Source organism: Oryx dammah, unplaced genomic scaffold, assembly GCF_014754425.2.
Source record: "Oryx dammah isolate SB20612 unplaced genomic scaffold, SCBI_Odam_1.1 HiC_scaffold_25, whole genome shotgun sequence".
NCBI classification, from domain to species: domain Eukaryota; kingdom Metazoa; phylum Chordata; class Mammalia; order Artiodactyla; family Bovidae; genus Oryx; species Oryx dammah.
The window spans coordinates 88383341-88397080 of NW_024070209.1; positions in this window are offsets into that span (position 1 = coordinate 88383341).

Genomic DNA, 13740 nt, shown 5'->3' on the forward strand with positions numbered 1-13740 from the left:
TGAGGTTGGGCAAACTTCGGGAGATGGTGAGGGACAGGGAGGCCTAGCATGCTGCAGTCCACGGGGTCACAAAGAGTCAGACAAGCCTGGGTGACTGAACAGAAATAACAACCTGAAATTCAAAGAATTATGAAAGATAACTCAGTGTGATAGAGTTGGGATTTTAATTTATTTGAGTAATTGTGTCTTGACTACCACCATCTATAACCAATTGTTTCAAATGTGTTGAGTTTATCTAGATCTTTTTCTTGAAAAAGACATTAAAAGTTTGAGAAATTCCCTTCAGCTTACTCTTACTATTGATTAATCAAAAGCAATTTTCCTGCCTGTACAAAACTGTCTATTTCCCAACTTTCCCATGAATTCAAAGTTATTTTGAAACACAAATCTTCTTAAAACTCAATAAACACTTTTAATTTATTCCAGGAAGCCACAATAGCATAACTTTTCTCACTCTTGGAAATAATCATAAAATGCTAATTTTGGTCTGTTTTCCTCTAATTTTTTTCAGAGCTCTGTTTGGGAAATATATTGGCATTACATCCAACTGTACAGTATCTCACTGAGAACAGCAATCAAAAGATATCACTTAGCCTTGAAGTCTCAATACATTTTTCTTTTCAAGTTTAATTTTGTGTGTAATTCCATTCCCATCACCTTTCTTCTCCTTCACATCTATATCATTATACTCCCTGTTGGAAGAAATGAAGTTGAGACTTGGGAAACAGAATATTTGTCTGTTTTAGAAATCCCTTATTTAAGTCAGAAGCTTCTTCTTTCAAAACTTCTTTGTTTGAAAATGTGGTTTGATGATTTGGGGTTTCATTGCTTGGTGAAGTCATTTGCTTTGCTGACACAAATTATAAGATGCACCATTTTTTTTTTAAGTTAGAAAATATACCAGTATTTACCCATCCATCTGTCCATCCACCCATTACTGTGTAATAGCCATGGTGCACCCCCAACTTGAATATCAACTCCATGAAGAAGGGAACTTGGTCTTATTTAGAACCCCAAGAATGACATATACTCAATAAATATTTGTTGAATGAGTAATTAAATAAATCATTTCTTCAATAAACGGTACTGCCCATTGAATTAAGATCAGTGGGGAAAATATTTGGCTGCAAGTAACTGAAATCTCAACTATTACTGTTTTAGACAAATAGTTAAATATTTTATCAAATAATGAGAAATTTGAAGGTCAGTGTCTAAGCCTATTGGAACTCCTCAAGAGTCTGGGGGACCCTGCTCCTTGCTTTTCTTTCCTTAGTTCTGTCCTGTGACTGCAGGTTGACTGCGTCTTGCCAAGCAAGCGAACTTGCACTGCAAACCACAATATGGATGGCTCCCTCATAAGAGGGCTTCCCTCTTAACTCAGTTGATAAATAATCTGCCTGCAGTGGAGAAGACCCAGGTTTGATTCTTGAGTCAGGAAGATCCCCTGGAGAAGGAAATGGCAACCTGCTCCAGTGTTCTTGCCTGGATAATCCAATGGACAGAGGAGCCTGGCAGGCTAGTTTGTGGGGTCACAAAGAATCAGACACAGCTTAGCAACTAAACCAGTACTACTACTTTCCTAGGAAGATTTTGCCTTATTACTTGATAGGGCTTCCCTGGTGGCTCAGAGGTTAAAGCGTCTGCCTGGAATGTGGGAGACCTGGGTTTGATCCCTGGGTTGGGAAGATCCCCTAGAGAAGGAAATGGCAACCCACTCCAGTACTCTTGCCTGGAGAATCCCATGGAGGGAGGAGCCTGGTTAAGCTACAGTCCATGGGGTTGCAAAGAGTTGGACATGATTGAGCGACTTCATTTTCACTTTAGCCAGAACATTAACTGGACACAATGATAGTAGAGCTCATATCCAGTTTTTGAGCAAAACTGGACTCTGTTAGGAAGGAGGGGGGGTAGTGGAAAGTGGATGGACATTTAGCTCTGTCTGCCTGAGCACCATGGGTTCCAGGCCCTTTGCTACAGGAGGCTGCAGAGGTATCTCTCAAGGAAGGTATTGCATAGAGAGGATGCAGAGTAAAAACAGTCCTAACAGGGAGCAAGGACTCCTGAGAACTCAGAGGATGGGCTCATTGGCTTCTCAGTCTCTCGGCTGAGAAGCACTGCAATGTTTATGATTGTATCTTCAGGGAGATGTGTCCATCGGAAAAGTATGAGAAAGGCATTCCAATCAGAAGAAAGATGATTTGCAAAAGCATGCAACTATGCATGTTGAGGGCATATTTGAAAATGGAAAATAGTATAATAGTAGAGCTTGAGGGTGGATGAGGAGACTGAACTGTGGCTGATGAACAGCTTGAGAAGGATTTTAAGTAGAAAATCTATATAAGCCACAAAAACACTTCTGAAGGATCAATCACTTTCAGTAAGAAGGAAGAAGTAAAGGGAGAGTGACTTAGGGCAAGGACGTTAGTTGGAAACTCTCTTGGCTCTGCAACCCATAGGAGCAGGCTCCAGTATCACCCAGACTGTATGTGGGCAGAATGCAGAATCAGGGTCACGATCTCAGGAGTCAGCAGTAAGGGACACCCTACATCAGGCAAACCTGGTCTGAGCGAGAAGCCTGCAGCAGAGTGAAGAATGCGCTACCCTCCAACACAAGGACATGCACATTTAGTCTGGAACAAAGCAAAACTGTGGCACCCTCTTCCCCAAAGGAAATTTAAAAATGCTCCAGAGAAAATTTTGCCCAGGGGACACTAGCTCACAGGGTTTCCCTGGTGGCTCTGATGGGGAAGAATCTGCTTGCAATGCAGGAGACCTGCATTCAATCCCTGGGTTGAGAAGTTCCCCTAGAGAACGGAATGGCAACCCACTCTAGTATTCTTGCCAGGAAATCCCATGGACAGAGGAGCCTGGTGGGCTACAGTCCCTGGGGTCCCAAAGAATTGGACACAGCTGAACAACTAACACTTCTGGTTTAGAAAATTCTACTTAGGGAACTAGTCACAGGAATGCCTACACATCGTTCAGGGACATGGAGTATGAATCCGAATTAGAGAGAATCAGACATTTTTGACTCCTTACAAGCTTTCATGACTGGCATTGGGTTGGGGCAGCTGGAGGAGGAAATACTCCCAATTATGGGATTTAAGGTGTGGACGCCTAAGTTTCCTCACTGAACACGATTTTTTGCAGCACCCATTGACCTCACGGATAAGAAGGACTTGGAAAAGCCAAGTTTTATTCACTACAATAGCAATGCATGTCTTCAAAACTTGTTGTTGAAGACTTATAATACATCAGACATTCTTCCACATGTTACTTAATTTCATAATATTCCTATAAAGTGAAAGTGAAAGTTGCTGAGTTAGGTCCGACTGTTTGCAAATCCATGGGCTGTAGACCAAAATTCTCCAGGCCAGAATACTAGAGTGGGTAGCCATTCTCGTCTCCAGGGGATCTTCCCAACCCAGGGATCAAACCCAGGTCTCCTGCATTGCAGGCGGATTTTTTTACCATCTGAGCCAGAAGGGAAGCCCAATATTCCTATAAAGGAGGCATTATTACACCATATTATATATAACAAAACTGAGGCTCAGAGGGGTGTGCAATACACACAACGTCCAATAGCTTATAGAAGCAAGATGTCAGATTTCAATTAGTGCCAAGTCTAACATTGTTCCCCATCTGTCCTAGTTTTCCATCTGTGTCCCAGGCAATAAAATGGTGATGTGTATTCCCTGGAGTCTGGCCTAAATTAATTGCAATTCTGAGTTAGACCTTGCTTTTCTTTTGCAAACACTAATGAGCACCTTTCCACTGCCTCCCAGTGTGGTGAACCTGATGGATGAACTGGGTGGGGCCAGGCAGTCTCCTCTGTTCCATCACGTGCCCCATGCTATACAGGAATCCACCTTGAACTCAGGGTCAGTTGCTATTCACTGAGAATCTGCTACTTCCAAGGCATAATGCTGGCAGAAGTTACTCAGTGTGTGTGCTTCGCTGCTTAGTCATGTCCAGCTCTTTACAATCTCACGGACTGTAGCCCACCAGGCTCCTCTGTCCATGGGGATTCTCCAGGCAAGAATACTGGAGTGGGTTGCCATGCCCTTCTCCAGGGAATCTTCCCAACCCTGGGATTGAACCCAGGTCTCCTGCATTGCAGGCAGACTCTTTGCAGTCTGGGCCACCAGGGAAGCCCTAAGTTACTAAATATCTACATTTTGACTTATGATTAATGTCTCCACCAAAATTCTGATGTTATTGCCCATAGCCACCCTCTCTTTATGCTCCCAGAGCACTGTTTATTTCACAACTGTGGCTTTTGCCATATTTTGGTTTAATTCAGGTGTGTACATGGCTTCCCTGGTAGCTCAGATAGTAAAGAATCCATCTGCAATGCAGGAGACCCAGGTTCAGTCTCTAGATTGGGAAGACCCCTGCCCCCGGGAGAATGAAATTGCTACCCACTCCAATATTCTTGCCTGGAGAATTCCATGGACAGAGGAGCCTGGTGAGCTATTACAGTCCTTGGGGTTGCGAAGAGTCAGACACAACTGAGTGACTAATACTTTCACTTTTGTCAGTGTCTATGCCAAGGAAGCTCCAAGTACTCTGTTTTTCAATCCCCATCTTGCTTAGCATGGCTTCTGGCCCAGAGCTAGATGCTCCATTTCAAAAACAAATAAAAAAAGACAAAACAAAGACACTTTCCATTATATACCAATCCCCTTCTTTCTGCTCTGTCCAAGTCACCTTCTCACAGTGGAATCATTTTATTTTCACAAGGAAGGAGCAACCACCCGTGTTTTTTTTTTTTCCCCCTTCTCCTACAAGGGTGGGGGAAAAAAGAAATAAATAATATACTTCCACAGCCTTCTCATTATTATTTCTGGGAAAACATAATAAAGCTACAGCTGGCAGGCACTTATTTTTTTCTTAGCATTTAATAATAGAATTAATTGCTAAGTGGAAAGCTTGCAACCCCCTTTCTGTTGTGCATTGCCCTCTGCTATCATTATGAATAGATGGAAAAATCAAAGCTAATTATCATTCAGTATGTTTGAAGAAATAGACTGAACCTCACCACAAAACTCATTTTATCCTTATCCTAGCCCCAGGTTACAAAGTTCACACACACACACACACACACACACACACACAATGTAGGGTAAGGGTAATCCCCATGGGTACCCAAGTGTTCCTTGGATCTAGGTAATTTTGCTGTAACTATTCAGAGAAAGCAATGGCAACCCACTCCAGTACTCTTGCCTGGAAAATCCTATGGACGGAGGAGCCTAGTGGGCTGCCATCTATAGGGTCACACAGAGTTGGACACGACTGAAGCGACTTAGCAGCAGCAGCTGTAACTATTGACTGTATTCTGGCAACTTCACCTGGTCCCATGTGTCCCATTGTTTCCTAGGAGTTGGATTCATGTCAGCTGGAGGTCAAGGACTCAGGCTGTTCTGAGAAGCTCTTTATAGTCAAGGGTGGGGCTTATCTTCCTTCAACAGGACATGAGTGACCCTATGAGTTATCAAGGCCACCTGGTAATATGTTAAGTCAAAAAGCAAGAGTGGAAAGGTGAGTGGACAGGTGTGAGAGAGAGGAGTGGACAGACAACAGCTCAGTTTAGAAAGGAAAAAAAACTAAGAGGGGGACCAAGTCCAGGGAACAAGAGAATTTAGAAAAGGAGAAACTGTTAATGTTGCAGGACTCACAAATATGACAGAGAAAATAGTCAGATCATAATAAGATCATGAGAAAACTCCCACCTTAATTCTGGAAGCCCTGAAGACCCCTCAAAGGGAGCTGGAATCAGTAAGGGCTATTTTTAAGAACAATATAGTGGGTTGCTGCTGCTGCTAAGTCGCTTCAGTCGTATCCGACTTTGTGTAACCCCATTGATGGCAGCCCACCAGGCTCCCCAGTCCCTGGGATTCTCCAGGCAAGAACACTGGAGTGGGTTGCCATTTCCTTCTCCAGTGCCTGAAGGTGAAAAGTGAAAGTGACGTCGCTCAGTAGTGTCTGGTTGAGGAACTGGCTTTTTAGAAATAAAGGTGGAAAGGCTAATTTCAAGTTTTTCTTTTTTAAATTTATGTTAAGCAAAGGATAATGAAATAAAATTTTCAAAAGTTGAAGTCATAGGTCTTAAGTAAATAACAGATAAGTACAGGTCAAAGATTTTATTAACCTATTAATTAATGGGTGAGCCAATAAGATGTTATACCAGATACAAAGAGTATTTAAGCAGATGCAGCTAGAGCACAAAAGTGGTTAATGACTAGCAAGGCCACAGCCATTGGGGTTACATGTTCCAGCAGAGAGAAATCATCAACATCTCTTACAAGAAGCATTTATAATGTGACTCCACTAGTCTGAAACTTTTGATTGATGGGGAGCAGTGAAATTCAGCACAATCTTCTAGATAAGTTTTGAGTGGCTTCTACCCCAGTATGATGTAGAGAAGTCATGGTACCCACCTCTTTGCCTTATTTTCAGATTTTGCATTATTTTTTTCTGACTGACCATGAGGTATGCTGTCAACAGTGTGGGAAGGCCTGGTTGGGAGGGGTTGGTTTGTGCATGAAGCTGTTGGCTACTGGAAAGTGATACGTGGGGAGAATGGTGTGCTGGGCTACATGTGATATTAAGTTCCATTAAAAAAAAAATCTGTCTTTCATACAGATGGCCAATAGGCACATGGAAAGATGCTCAACATTGCTATTTATTAGAGAAATGCAAATCAAAAATACAATGAGGCACCACCTCATATCGATCAGAATGGCCATCATTAAAAAGTCTACAAGCTGCAAATGCTGGAGAAGGTGTGGAGAAAAGGAAACCCTCCCACACTTGGTGGGAAGGTAAATTGGTACAGCTACTAGGGAAAACAGTATGGAAGCTTCTCAAAAACCTAAAAATACAGTTGCCATATGATCCAGCAATCCCTCTCTTGGGCATACATTCATAGACACCCATAGTTTGAAAAAAATACATGCACCCCTGTGTTTATAAAGGCACTATTTACTCTGTGTGTGTGTGTGTGTTTATGTATGGACTTCGAAAGTTGTGCTAGTAGTAAAGAACCTGCCTGCCAATGCAGGAGATATATGAGACACCAGTTCAGTCCCTGGGTTGGAAAGATATAGGAAAGGGCGACCTACTCTGGTATTCTTGCCTGGAGAATCCCATGGACAGAGGAACCTGGAGGGCTACAGTCCATCGAGTCAGAGAGTCAGATAGGACTGAAGTGACTTAGCAAATGAGTGAGTAAGCAAGCAAGCACACACACACACACACACACACACACGCACACACACACACGCACACACACACGTACACGTCATACATATAGCAAGGGCCAAGCCAAGATGAAAACCCTGTCTGCTAACTTCTGTAGCTTGTGCAGCTTTCCTCGCATGGACTTTGCAATTGACAAAAGTCGGGAAAAGAAGGGCAAACTCCACCATTTTCAGCCTGGATGTAAAAGAGGCCAATGACATTTTATAGAACATTGTCCATGGAACAAATGTAGCACCATGGTAATTTGAAATATCATGGCATATTATTTCCCCTCGGTCGTTTTGTCACGAGTGCTAAGCCCGAAGTCTTGGCTGGCTGCCCCAGACAACAAAGACCACCTAGAGCCTTTACTCAGCTTCACATTTGATACCAGACTTTTAAAATTCGACAGCAAGACAATAGCATTTCAAGAGAGAAAAAGCTTTGCTAGAAACATCCTTGAAATTGGAATTTTGCTTGAGAGTCAAAGCTAGAAAATGTCCTGTGGAGTGAAATGCAGGGCTGGAGATGAGAGGGGAAGGAAGAGTTAGTGGGGCTTTCAGCAGGTCCCAGGGTGTTAAGAAGACAGGACAATGATAAAGGTCTAAGAAAGAAGGTTCCAGAGCATGGCAAACTGGTAACCAGAAGCAACAGAAGGTTTAAAATCGCCTTCAGTGGGCATTTGAATGATGTAAAAAGGAGCAGGTAGGACCAGCCTTGCTCCTCAGTCCTTTGACCTTCTTTACACCCCACAGTCTTCTCTCCTTTCACAGGTTTGTAGGAGCCTCTCTACCTGATGAATATGAGGCCTTTCATGGTTTGGTTTCCAGGTGGCTCAGATGGTAAAGAATCTACCTGCAATGCAGGGGACTCCAATTCAATCCCTACATCAGGAAGATCTCCAGGAGAAGGGCAGGGTAACCCACTCCAGTATTCTTGCCTGGGGAATCCCATGGACAGAGGAGTTTGGCGGGCTATAATCCATGGGGTCACGAAGAGTCAGACACCGCTGAGCACAGGCAGATAATCTTTCAGAAGCTTTTCTGCTTTTCCTGTCAAATTTAGTTATTTTAGGTGTGGTATGGAAAAAAAATAATGTTTTATTTGGTGTTAGAAATGGCCCCGGGACTGTTTATTGAAATGACTTTTATTTTCCCTCTGCTCCAATAGTTTCACCTCTAACATAAATCAAGCATCCATGTATGTACAGGTTATTTAAGTCCCGTTTGCCAATACCACCCTGGTTTAATTACTGTAAATTTTTAATACATTGTGACATTAAAGTAAGTCCACTACGTTCTTCAGTAGCGCCTTGCCTATTCTTAGCCAATTGCATTGTCATATATGTTTTGGAATTGGTTTTTCAAGTTCCGCAATAAATCCTGATTGAATTTTGGTTTGGAATTTTCAGATTTTTGGAGGAAAATTGCTATCTTTAAAACGTTGAGTCTTCCAGCCTATGGATATGGTATATCTCTGTATCAGAACTTTTTATTGTGTCTTTATTTATTTAATACTTGCTATTGTTAGAATATTATTGCTTTTGTGTCATATAAATGTTTAATGTAAGGTATCATTGGAGCACAAAATAGACAGAGAGCTGGGACGCCATTGAGTTTAGAGCATTGGCAATAATGCTGCTCTGTGCTCGCATAATAAAACATCACACACATGGCAGAATTTGCTGTAGAGATACGCTTCCCTTGTAACTGCGAGGGAGCTTATAGCAGAAGCACAGCAAACTCTTATCTGTCTGCCTGCACTACTAGAAATGACCTCATATTTATATGTAACCTAAAAGGTAAGCCTGTAATAGTAGTTAAAGGGAACTTTGAGTGCTTTATAAGCAAAACCAAAGACTATCTTGAAACAGCAAGATAAAGTCTAAAACATGAAAGATTACTTTCCATAGGCCATGTGTGAATAAGAACAATGTAGAAAGCATAGGCTGGAATCAGGAGGACTGTGAGAGACAGGGGACCCAGGTGGTGTCAGAAGAGAGATGGTGTCTTAATCAAGGCTAAGGATTCTCTCTGACCTTCAGGGATGTGTTATGGACTCTATAAAGATGAAGCAAAACACCAAAGGACAGACCAAACTAAGTTGAAAAATCAAAGACAAACTCAAAGGGAATAGGAAGTCAGAACTCTAAGGTGACTCAAGATCCTTGTTCCCTGGTGTACACGCCGGGTTATCCCCTCCCTTTGAGTGTGGGGAGGGTATGAGTACTATTGAATGTCATGTCAGTGATTAGACTATAATACATGTCAAAGGTGAAGGAATTTTGCAGATATAAACATGCTGATTTTTGAGTTAATCAAAAGGGAGATTGCCCAGGTGTCCTGAAGTAATCAAATGAAGACCTTTAAAAGAGGATTATTCTCTTTCTAGAGAGTTTCTCCTACTGGCCTTAAAGAAGCAGTTTCCACAGATGTTAGGGAATGCATTCTGGCAACAGTCATGTGGACCTGGAGTGGCCCCCAATCTCAGATGAGCCCCTGGCCTGACCGCAACTTCCTGAGACCCTGGATGAAACCAGGTCCAGACTCCTGCCTTCAGGGACTGTGAGATGGTAAATGATTCCTGTTTTAAGCCACCATCTTTGTGATAACGTCTTATCCCCAAACAGAAAACCAACTCAGGGAAGTATAAAAGCAATAGTAGAAATGCGAAACATCTAGCAGATAAATTGCTCAGAAATTCTTTTTGAAAAAGTAATCTAAAGACATATCCTAGCCAACTAAAGATGAATAGAAATAAATAATTCAAAAATGGGGAAATTAAAATATTAATAGCAAAAGAGCAAAGTCTTAATCATTTAGATATTTTAAAATATGGAAATAGCCCCTGAAACAAGTCCTGATTCACAGAGGGAATTTAAGAAACAATTACAGACTAATTTAAAAATTATAGCATTGAGTGTATTATCTGAGAAGCATAAATACTTTAAGCCAAGTTAGATTTATAGTCCAAAGTATTTTTATTAAGCCATAATGATAATAAATGAAACATTTTACCCACATAATTAGTAAGACAACAATATAAAAGATAGTAGATTAATACATTTATAACTAAGGCAGACAATAATAAATTAGGGAAAAGAAACATGAAACATACAAATATTGAGAGTTGTTTCTTTAAAGAAAATTATAAAATGTGTAAAACACTGGCAGATCTAATTAAGCAAAACAAGAGGGAAGGAAACATAAACAAATTCAATTAGGCATAAGAGTAGAAGCAAAAAAAAAAAAATCAGAAGACAATTATACATGTCATTTACTGTCCACCCATCAGTAACAAAGGGCCATTGGAACTGGAATTCACTTTCTCTTCCTGTGTAAAATTAGGCAACTCTCACCTTTCTTGGCCTTTTAAAAGAGTGGTTAATCTCAAATATTCAAGAACTTAATGGAATTAACTGTAGTGGGCACTGCTTCTAGGTGTGATCAAGGTAATCAAAACTACTTTTCAAGGTACTTGAGGTTTCTTGTTTGAGAACTAAGAGAAGCCTCTTTGCTCCACCTCTGCCAATAAAAATGTTCCCCAAATTTAGGAGAGGAACAAATATTTCTAACTGTGTGCTTGATAGATTGAAATCACACACCCAGAGAAAATAATCCCAAGTGTACAAAAAAGATTGCAACAAACCAACGGAGAAAGGCTCAGGATAACGAGTCCATCATCTTGGGCGAGCGCAGGGCTCTTCGTAAAGTGGCCTTTGCTCTGGGTCCCTCCATCTGTCCCTCACCCCCTCCCGGCCCCTCTATTAAATCAGTGTCAGAGCTACAACTGGAGTAGGTTTCCTCTGAGTCACCTCTTTCACCTCTTCCGCCCGCCTCCTTGTCCTCAGATCTCAACTGAAACTGTAGCCCTCCATAAAGAACGCCTTATTGTAGCTGAATTCTAAAAATGCCCCTTTCCCCCAAGATTTCCGTGCCTGTGTCATCCAGTCAGGCGCTAAGCCATTTACTGCTGTCAAGGAACTTGGCAAGTTTCCTTCCTGTTACAGATTTAAAGTAGGGGGATTAGCCTGGATGTGCTAGGTGGGCTCCGTCTTCATCACTGCTGCTTTCCAAGCTGAGAGATGTCTCTGGCTGGAGTCAGATATGGTGGATGAGGAAATCAAGAAAAGATGAGACCAGAGGGGAGGGCAGAGTGATTTGAAGTGCAAGGACTTGACTTGCTGTGTCCGACTCTAAAGATGGAGGCAATGAGCTGAGGACTGTGGGTGGCCTCTGGAGAATAACCCGGCAGTCAGCCAGTGAAGAAACCAGAACCTCAGCCACATGGAATGGAATCCTGCCCACAACCTTAAAGAATGTGGGAGCAAACTCTTCTCCAGAGTCTCCTAAAGGGCTGTGGCCCCATGACCCTCACTTTTAGGCTGTGAAGTTCTAAGCTGAGCCACACTGACCCGAGATTTCCAACCACAGAGCTGTGAGAATGCACATGAGTTGTTTAAACAGCTGGATCTGTGGCAATAGAAAACTAGCACACTCCTTAACCTCTCAGATAGAGTTAGGTACAAGGGTGACATCCAAAATCTTTCCCAGCCACTTAGGCCCAGGAACCAACTAATCTGAAGAGGCCACATCCTTGGCTCTGGTGTGGAGTTCCCCAGGGCCCACCTTTGGGAATGTAGCTTTAGTTGTTGGGTTTGGGGAGGTTTGGGGTCCCCAGGGAGGCTGAGGAGAAAGGGAGGGTGTAGTTGGAGGTTAGGGTTGGTGCAAGTGGTTATTGCCACTCTGTACAAAGTATCTCTAGACGTTGGCAGCCAGAGTGTCCTGATAAGACCCCCATCATGGTTAGGTGTTCCTCTATGATCTCCCAAAGCACTTCCTATTTATTATATCCATTATTCTATGCATGCCAGTGTACTATGACGGCCAGTGTAACTCCTGGCGCTCCAGCAGAGGGGAAGCACTTTAAAGGCAAGAGTTGTGCCCTCTGTAATACGCACGTCCAGTCAGGAGAGTGAGGCCTGCCTGTCCTCTGTGCCATGCTTGCAGGATTTGCAGGCATGGGTGGGACTGAGTCTACAGACACACAACGCAGGATTGCTGGGAGCAGAGGGTAGCCCGTCCTCACAGTCCTGACATGGCAGAAGCTGAGTGTTGCCACCAGGAAACCGACACTGCCCGCTGTGACCAGCTCCCTTCACAGACACAGTCTCCCACTGGAGGGCAGCTCCCAGCCTCCTGAGGGCTTCAGGGGGACAGGTGGCAGAGAGAGTTGTCCTGAGATCAGCCCAGGCTGCCAGTCCTCCCGGTGGACCTGGCTCTGCGGAGGCCTCTGAAGACCCCACAGCATGGCCACAAAGGAGCAGCCCTTAGCTGCCAAGGAGAGGGCCCAGGGCCTTGGGATGGCTGGAGAGAAGACGAAGACGTCAGCTGGCAGGTTTGGTTTAGAAACCTTGGCCTTTTCAAACAGCTGACTCTTAATCGCCTAAAATATTTATGGATAACAGACCTGGCAGAGGCTGCTTGATGGCAGTGACTGAAGAATGCAATCAAGCTTTTTATACTTGTTCCCTCCTTGTGTTTACTAAACTGAATATGCATCCATCCCCACAATAAATAATCGCTGAGAAACTGTGATGGGAAAGGTAGGTCCTGTGGGTAAAATGGTGGTCTCTAACCTTGACATTCTCCATCTAATGGTGTGTGTGGAGGCTGTAACAAGTGAACACGGAGCGGTAGGAGAAGGGCTATAATAAAGTTAGGGCTGCAGGTGCACCAGCAAAAGACCCAGAGGAAGGGGAAGGGACCTCTGCAGGGAGTCCGGGTCACCATGGACCCCGGCCCTGCACGGCCACCTTGTGGCTGTCTGCCGACAATCCGTGCTGTGAGACATCGAGCGGAGCTGACACTTGGAGCTGAGTAGTGGGTACTTTTGAAAGGTTGTAAACAGGGGCAGGAGACAGGCTGGGAAGACAGTGGTTGTGGGGCAGGATAGAGTGTAGGAGCCAAAAAATCAGAATGCATTTGGACAGAATCGCTCCTTGGGAATATTGTTCTTACGACAAACTAACTCTCCTAAAGTCAGCACGGATCCCACCAAGGGATTCAGTTTAATCTGCCTAATTACATCTGCTATGGTATGTGAAAAAATCCTGATGCTGAGAAAGATTGAAGGCAGGAGGAGAAGGGGACGACAGAGGATGAGATGGTTGGATGGCATCACTGACTCAATGGACATGAGTTTGGGTAAACTCCGGGAGTTGGTGATGGACAGGGAAGCCTGGCATGCTGCAGTCCATGGGGTCACAAAGAATCAGACACGACTGAGTGGCTGAACTGAACTGACTGATGTCATGCGTTGTCAGGTAGAACACAGTAGTAGTTCACAGGCACGTCACTTTTTTTCTGGTCTGCGTACATGCATACTCAGTCACTTCAGTCTTGTCCAACTCTTTGTGACCCCATGGACTCTAGCCCACCAGGCTCCTCTGTCTGTGGTATTCTAGCAAGAATACCTGAATGGATTGCCGTGCCCTCA